Raw genomic sequence first — 8804 nt, 5'->3', positions numbered from 1 at the left:
CGCTTTGTTGTCAGATTTTGTATATCTTTGTTTTTTTCACTGATCTAACCTGAGTGTGCATTTACTAGGAACCAAACTGAAATTAACAGACCGAAACGGAAAGGGACCTAAAAAGAAACTCTCATTTTCATTGCAAAACATTTTGCTATGGTGTGCAATAATGAATACACCCCAGAACATGATAAATATTCTTCTTGTTTCAAAAAGAAGGAAAGTTCAAATAGATTTCCAAACTGACGCCAAAGCATCAATACAAAATTAAACTGAAGACTATTGCCTTCTCTCAATTGGGCAAAGGTCCATCCTCCCCTCGACTTCTCCATCCTCCTCTTCTCCGTGACCCGGAAACCGATAAGTGGTCACCATATTTTTACTTATTTCACCTTTATTTAACTAGGTAAGCCAGTTGAGAACAAGTTCTCATTTACAACTGCGACCTGGCCAAGATAAAGCAAAGCAGTGTGACAAAAACAACAACAAAGGGTTATACATCGGATAAAACAACCATACAGTCATTAACAGAATAGAAAAATCTATATATAGTGTATGCAAATGTAGTAAGATTAGGGAGGTAAACTAATAAATAGGCCATAGTGGTGAAATAATTACAATTTAGCTTTAACACTGCAGTGATAGATGTGCAGATGATGTGCAAGTAGAGATACTGGGGTGCAAAAGAGCAAAAATAAAAAACAATATGGGGATGAGGTAGTTTGGTGGGCTAATTACAGATCGATTGTGTACAGGTGAAGTGATCGGTAAGCTGCTCTGACAGCTGATGCTTAAAGTTAGTGAGGGAGATAAGTCTCCAGCTTGAGTGATTTTTGCAATTTGTTCCAGTCATTGGCAGCAGAGAACTGGAAGGAAAGGCAGCTAAAGGAGGAGTTGGCTTTGGGGATGACCAGTGAAATATACCTGCTGGAGCGCGTGCTACGGGTGGGTGCTGCGATGGTGACCAGTGAGCTGAGATAAGGCGGAGCTTTACCTAGCAAAGACTTATAGATGACCTGGAGCCAGCGGGTTTGGTGATGAATATGAAGCGAGGGCCAGCCAACGAGAGCGTACAGGTCGCAGTTGTGGGTAGTATATGGCACTGTGATAGACTACATCAAATTTGCTCATTTTGGATTGAGATGCTTAATGTGAGTCTGGAAGGAGAGTTTACAGTCTAACCAGACACCTAGGTATTTGTAGTTGTCCACATATTCTAAGTCAGAACTGTCCAGAGTGGTGATGCTAGCCGGGCGGCGGGTGTGGGCAGCAATCGGTTGAAGAGCATGCATTTAGTTTTACGAGCTTTTAAAACCAGTTGGAGGCCACGGAAGGAATGTTGTATGGCATTGAAGCTCGTCTGGAGGTTTTTTAACTCAGTGTCCAAAGAAGGGCCAGAAGTATACAGAACAGTGTCGTCTGCGTAGAGGTGGATCAGATAATCACCAGCAGCAAGAGCGACATCATTGATATATACAGAGAAAATAGTCGGCTTGAGAATCGAACCCTGTGACACCCCCGTATAGACTGCCAGAGGTCCGGACAACAGGCCCTCCAATTTGACACACTGAACTCTATCTGAGAAGTAGTTGGTAAACTAGGCGAGGCAGTTATTTAAGAAACCAAGGCTGTTGAGTCTACCGATAAGAATGCGGTGATTGACAGAGTCGAAAGCCTTGGCAAGGTCGATGATGATGGCTGCACAGTACTATCTTTTATCGATGGCGGTTTTGATATCGTTTAGGACCTTAAGCGTGGCTGAGGTGCAACCATGACCAGCTCGGAAACCAGATTGCATAGCGGAGAAGGTACGGTGGGATTCGAAGTTGTCGGTGATCTGTTTGTTAACTTGGCTTTTGAAGACTTTAGAAAGGCAGGGCAGGATGGATATAGGTCTGTAGCAGTTTGGGTCCAGGGTGTCTCCCCATTTGAAGAGGGGGATGACCGCGGAAGCTTTCTTTAGAGATCTCAGACGATATGAAAGAGAGGTTGAACAGGCTAGTAATAGGGGTTGCAACAATTGCAGTGATAATTTTAGAAAGAGAGGGTCCAGATTGTCTAGCCCAGTTGATTTGTAGGGGTCCAGATTTTGCAGCTCTTTCAGAACATCAGCTATCTGGATTTGGGTGAAGGAGAAGAGGGGAGGCTTGGGCAAGTTGCTGCAGGGGGTGCAGAGTTGTTGGCCAGTGTAGGGGTAGCCCAGTGGAAAGCATAGCCATCCGTAGAAAAATGCTTATTGAAATTCTCGATTATCGAGGATTTATCGGTGGTGACAGGGTTTCCTAGCCTCAGTGCAGTGGGCAGCTGGGAGGAGGTGCTCTTATTCTCCATGGACTTTACAGTGTCCCAAAACTTTTTGGAATTTGTGCTACAGGATGCAAATTTCTGTTTGAAAAAGCTAGCCTTTGCTTTCCTTAGTGACTGTGGATATTAGTTCCTAACTTCCCTGAAAAGTTGCATATCGCTGGGGCTATTCGATGCTAATGCAGAACACCACAGGATGTTTTTGTGCTGGTCAAGGGCAATCAAGTCTGGAGTGAACCAAGGGCTATATCTGTTCTTAGTTCTACATTTTTTGAATGGGGCATGCTTATTTAAGATGGTGAGGAAATCAGTTTTAAAGAATAACCAAGCCTCATCTACTGACGGGATAAGGTCAATATCCTTCCAGGATACCCGGGCCAGGTCGATTAGAAAGGCCTGCTCGCTGAAGTGTTTTAGGGAGCATTTGACAGTGATGAGGGGCGGTCGTTTGACCACGGAATCATTACGGACGCAGTCAATGAGGCAGTGATCGCTGAGAACCTGGTTGAAGACAGCAGAGTTGTATTTAGAGTGCAAGTTGGTTATCTATGAGGGTGCCCGTGTTTACAGATTTAGGGTTGTACCTGGTAGGTTCCTTGATAATTTGTGTGAGATTGCGGGCATCTAGCTTAGATTGTAGGATGGCCCGGGGTGTTAAGCATATCCCAGTTTAGGTCACCTAACAGTACGAACTCTGAAGATAAATGGGGGGCAATCAATTCACATATGGAGTCCAAGGCACAGCTGGGGGCTGAGGGGGTCTATAACAATATGAAGGAGAGTCTCAATTCGTTAATACTGTAGGTGAACGGAGGAGTTTGTCCTCTCCTTAATTTCCTCCTCCAGCGGATGATACACAGGTGTATCCTACTGCAAGAGTTTTGAAATCTGCCACACCCCCTTTGAATCAGGTGTGGTTTTCACAGAGGAGAAAAGTATGCACACATTAAAAAATGATAGGCTACTAATCCTTTGATCTATAAAATGTCTAGTATAACTATCTGCATTTCTTTTAAACACTTTACACATGTACAGTATTTTGGGATTCCTCCTCTGTAAACATAAATTGCCTGATAAAAAGCTAGTGGACAAGGAGAGTAATTTGTTTCTTCTCCTCGCCTCCTCTCCTCATTTACCTTAGACCTTTTTCAAAAGGAGGCAACGAGAAGACACAAGGAATCAAGCAAATCCAACTGAGATTTCCCCTAAACTAGTATCTTGACTCAACACTGTCTTTGATCAAATTCCAGAGTCGATTGATCTTCTGCAGTCCTTTGATTGGATATGGTTTTTGGAGGATTTAATGCTGACATAGCCAAAGAATACCCTCAATTTCACCTCTACAAGATCGAGGCTTGTTAAGTATTTTTTTGTGTGGTCTTTAAATAATTGTTTCATTATGCAATTTCTATGTACATTTTTATTTCGATTTTTGACTTGGCAATGACAATATGGAATAAGGGTATACCGACATTTGATCGTTAAGTTCCCTTACAATATTGCCTGCCACAAATGTTTGGACTTTCAATAAGTGCAAGCCAGAAGATTCTGGACATGGCTAAATAATCAGATAATGTTTTGTACAAATCTAACTATCCCTTTAAACTAGAATAAAATAATAATAATACTTCCACCTGAACAAGAAGTTGGAGAATCATAGGAACGTATGTGGAGTTAAAGATTATCACCTTAATTATCAATAAACTATGATTAGTTTGGGTTTGTGAGTAACTGCTTTGACCTTGTCGTGTTGCTCAATAAATGACAATAAGTTCATCTTTGCATCTATTTTGGACAATGCGTGAATCTACAGTGGGTATCAAAAGTATCCCACACCCACCCACCATTTCTTCACATTTATTGTATTACAAAGTGAAATTAAAAGTGATTCCATTGTAATTGTTTGTCAATGATCTACACAAAAATACACACCAATAAAGATGTAGGAAAAATAAAACAATGTCAAACACATTTGGCAGTGATTACAGCTGTGAGTATTTCTGGGTAAATCTCTAAGAGCTTTACACACATGGATTGTGCAATATTTCCCCATTATTCTTTTCAAAATTCTTCAGTCTGTCAAGGTGTTGGGGATTCATGGCTGGACAGCTATTTTCAAGTCTTGCCATAGATTTTCAAGCAGATTTAAAGTCAAAACCAACTTGGCCACTCAGGAACATTCACTGTCTTCTTGGTAAGCACGTCCAATGTAAATCTGGGCATGTGTTGTAGCTTATTGTCCTGCTCAAAGGTGAATTCCTCTCCCAGTGTCTGGTGTAAAGCAGACTGAAGTAGGTTTTCCTCTAGGATTTAGCTTGTGCTTAGCACCTTCCCATTTCTTGGTATCCTGAAAAACACCACAGTCTTTGCCAATGTCAAGCATACTGTACACATACAGTTATTCAGAGATGTGGTGTGTTTGCCCCAAACAAAAGGCTTTGCATTTAGACAAGAAAGTATATTCCTTTGCCTTGTTTTTTTGCAGTATTACTTCAGTGTTTTATTGCATACAGGATGTTTTGGAATCTTTTTATTCTGTACATCTGTACTCTTCCTTTCACTCTGTCATTTAGGTCATTATTTTGGAATCACCACAATGTTCTCCCATCATAGCTAGTTAACTCACCAATGTCTTCATGAAGACATCCCTGAGCAGTTTCCTTCTTGTCCTGCAGCTCAGTTCAGAAGGATGACTATCTTTGGTGTGTGTGGGTGGTTTAATACTTCACACACAGCATAATTATTAACTTGACCATGCTTAAAGAGATATTCAATGTCTGATTTGTTATTGTTACCAATCACCCTTATTTATGAGGCTTTCAAAATGCTCCCTGGTGTTTGTAGTTGAATCTGGGCTTGAAATGTTATACTTGACTGAGGAACCTTACAGATGTATAGATGTATGTATGTATGTATGTATGTATGTATGTATGTATGTATGTATGTATGTATGTATGTACTGTATGTATGTACTGTATGTATGTACTGTATGTATGTATGTATGTATGTATGTATGTATGTATGTATGTATGTATGGGGGACAGAGGAAAGGGTAGTCATGAAAAAAATCATGTCAACCCCTATTATTTCACAGAGTGAGTTCATGTAACTTACTGTATTAAGTGATTTGTAAAGCCACATTTTACTCCAGAACTACTTTAGGCTTACCTAAACAAAGGACATGAATACGTATACAACTATATTTGAGTTATTAAAAAAATATTCATTTGTAAAAAAAAAAAAACGTAATTTCACTTTGACATTATGGAGTATTTAGTGCAGATCACTGACAAAAAAAAATCACAATTACATATATTTCAATCCCACTTTGCAACGCAACAAAATGTGAAAAAAAATCAAAGGGGATGAATACTTATGATACCCACTGTATTTAGCGTTTCAAAATGATGGCCATTTCGATAGATGGAAACTCAGCGTGAGTGGTACTAATTTAACCATCGACAACTGTTGTGTGAAGAGAGCGGATTTGCGAGTGTAAATGAGAGCGATAAAGGAACCGTGAGAGAGGAGGGGAGAGAGAGCAAAGAAGAAGGCGCAAAAGGGTGTGTGAGTGGTTGGAACCATGTAGAACTGAGTGTAAGAGAGAGTGGGAACTCTGCCAAGCTCAATGGCAGAAATGACATCACTCAAGAGGAGCTGTGCCCACCTGCTGCGGTAGAAAGGGGTGAGGCACGACATCAGACAGACTCATTACACGTTTAAATTGTGTTATTTTTCCATTAATCAGTTTGAGGGACAAGATAAAGTCTATTTTGTGTGAGAAAATGTCTATTACTGTCAATATATTAGCAATCTTTGGTAAAATTAGTATTTTACAGGACTAACTGTGGAGTGGATAGTGTCTTATGTCATTATGAAATATCCAGCTGTTGCATTATTGATGTGATAGGATGGTTCTATATTCATTGTCCAGGATTCAGCTCACACACCTTCTGTTCTTCGATGATATTTGATTCATGGTCCTCATGTTGTAAGAATGTATTTCTGGAATCAACACTCACCAACAATCTAATAACTCTCCATTATAAGCCACAACCCCCCCCCCCCCCCCCCCCCTACAACAGTAAAAAAAAAACACACAAAAAACGCACTTCCGACAGAGGCCCCCGTTACCATGGAAACCTGGCTCGCACAGCTGAGCTTTGCACTAGAGGTGGTTGCCGTGGTTGCGAGACGAGGGAGCCACAGTTCCTCTAAAATGTGTCAGCTGCATAATGTAAAAATCAAACAAACCATAAAACCCAAGGAAATTTACCATCTAGAAATGCATTACCCTTAATGTGACCCCAATAGGTGATGCAAGGTCACATACGTAAAGGACATCATGATTAAACAAATAGAAATTGTTGGCCTATGGGCCTTTTTTGGGCCTTTCTAGTAGAGCAAATCATTTCTGTGTACATTACCAGCAACACCTGGATAGCAGTTTTGATTGAATCGGGAGAACCCTAATGTGAAATCAAATACAGGGAAGACCATACACTTCCACTGTTGGTTTCCAACGTTAAGAACGTGTCAATGTGGCTGCCGTTCAAGTTTCTGGGGTGCAACGTAGTCTAATAGTGTGTAGCTCAACAGGCCCAGTGGATAAGTGGGCTTTACCTGAAAATAATCAATCCCGAAGAACACAGCACACTTTTTCCCCATGACTTCATTCCTCAACTGCTAAAAAAATACATCAGTCAGCAGCATTTGCTGCTCAATCAATACCAATAGCCTTAGCATGGAGGAGTTAGAATGCTGCCACTGACTGACTAGTGTTCTATCAGCAACCTTTTAGGATAAACTATATATCTCCTCTAGCAACCAGCCTCTGTCAGTACTAAGGACGCTCACTTACAGTGTAATGCATGTACTTTAGGGTGCATCTTAATAGTCGACAGTGGCTTCCTTTCCTTATCTCCTTTACACTCATTTGGAGTCACAGGATAGGTGGAAATATGTGGATGCCTATCAGGAAATAGCTTTCACTTAAATCTGCTTTCACCATCTTTCATCATTACAGATGAAGGAGATGAGGGAGCAACCGAGACTACTTGCATCCTCTGTGTTTGAATGGGTTGAAAGACACTACAGAAAGATGGGAGTAAGGTATATCTAACCAGGAGTGCATGCAAGCTTGCCCCCTAGTGATCATGTTTGTGCTTCACATCATGAGAGGAGCAAGCCAGGCATTTCATAAAAACATGACCATTTTAGGCTCTCTTTTAAATCAGAGAAATAAGAGTTTAAACTATTTTCAAATACAGAAACACAAAATACAACTATTAAAAGGGAAAAGTTAACTTTGTGTACTTGTATCCTGTATGCCATTTAGCCTACAGCTTTTGTTTGCATACTAACATTCCCTTTCACAAATGGGCTAGTACCTTATAGCTTGCTATGAAAGATACATTACATTTATTTTAGGTTAACATATACCTACATTTCTGTAAATACACTGAAAGCTACATCCAATGTTTATCTTTTAAAGAATTATTCAGTGCCTTCAGAAAGTATTCACAATTTTCTTTGTGTTACAAAGTGGAATTAAAATGGATTTAATTGTCATTTTTTAAATCTATACTAAAATACTCTAATGTCAAAGTGGAAGAAAAATTCTAACACTTGTAAAAAAAAAAATACTACTATAGCTTGATAAGATACAGTAAGAACCACCTTTGGCAGTGATTACAGCTGTGAGTCTTTCTCTAAGAGCTTTCCACACCTGGGTTGTGCAACAATTGGCCATAGTTTTTTTTTTTTTATTCTTCAAGCTCTGTCATATTGGTCGTGGATAATTTGAAATAGAATATTTTTTTAACCACTTACTACATAGGGCGTTAATGTATTCTTTTGTATAGATTTTTTAAACTGTTGTCTAAACAAGCTAGGAATATACATTCAGTCCCTTCAGAAAGTATTCATAGCCCTAGACTTACATTTGTGTCACAGCCGGAATTCAAAATGGGTTAAACCTATTTTTTTCTCACCCATCTACACACAATACCCCATAATGGCAAAGTGAAAACATATTTTTTGAAATTTCTGCAAATTTATGGAAAAAGAAATATTTAATTTACTCAAGAATTCACACACCCGAGTCAATACATATTAGAATCACCTTTGGCAGCAATTACAGCTGTGAGTCTTTCTGGGTAAGTCTCTAAGAGATTTGCACATCTGGATAGTACAAAATTTGCACATTTATACTTTTTTTCATTCCTCAAGCTCTGTCAAGTTCGTTGTTGATCATTGCTAGACAGCCATTTTGATGTCTTGCCATAGATTTTCAAGACGATTTTGTCAAAACTGTAACTCGGCCACCCAGGAACATTCACGGTCTTCTTGGTAAGCAACTCGTGTAGATTTGGCCTTGTGTTTTAAGTTATTCTCCTGGTGAAAGGTGAATTAATGTCCCAGTATCTGGTGGAAAGCAGACTGAACCAGGTTACCCTCTAGTATTTTGCTGGGCTTAACTGCATTCTGTTTATTTTTGAATCCTGAAA

The sequence above is a fragment of the Oncorhynchus mykiss genome, chromosome 12, assembly GCF_013265735.2.
Source record: "Oncorhynchus mykiss isolate Arlee chromosome 12, USDA_OmykA_1.1, whole genome shotgun sequence".
NCBI classification, from domain to species: domain Eukaryota; kingdom Metazoa; phylum Chordata; class Actinopteri; order Salmoniformes; family Salmonidae; genus Oncorhynchus; species Oncorhynchus mykiss.
The sequence above is the reverse complement of the archived record's forward strand: the minus strand, read 5'-3'. Positions refer to the sequence as shown.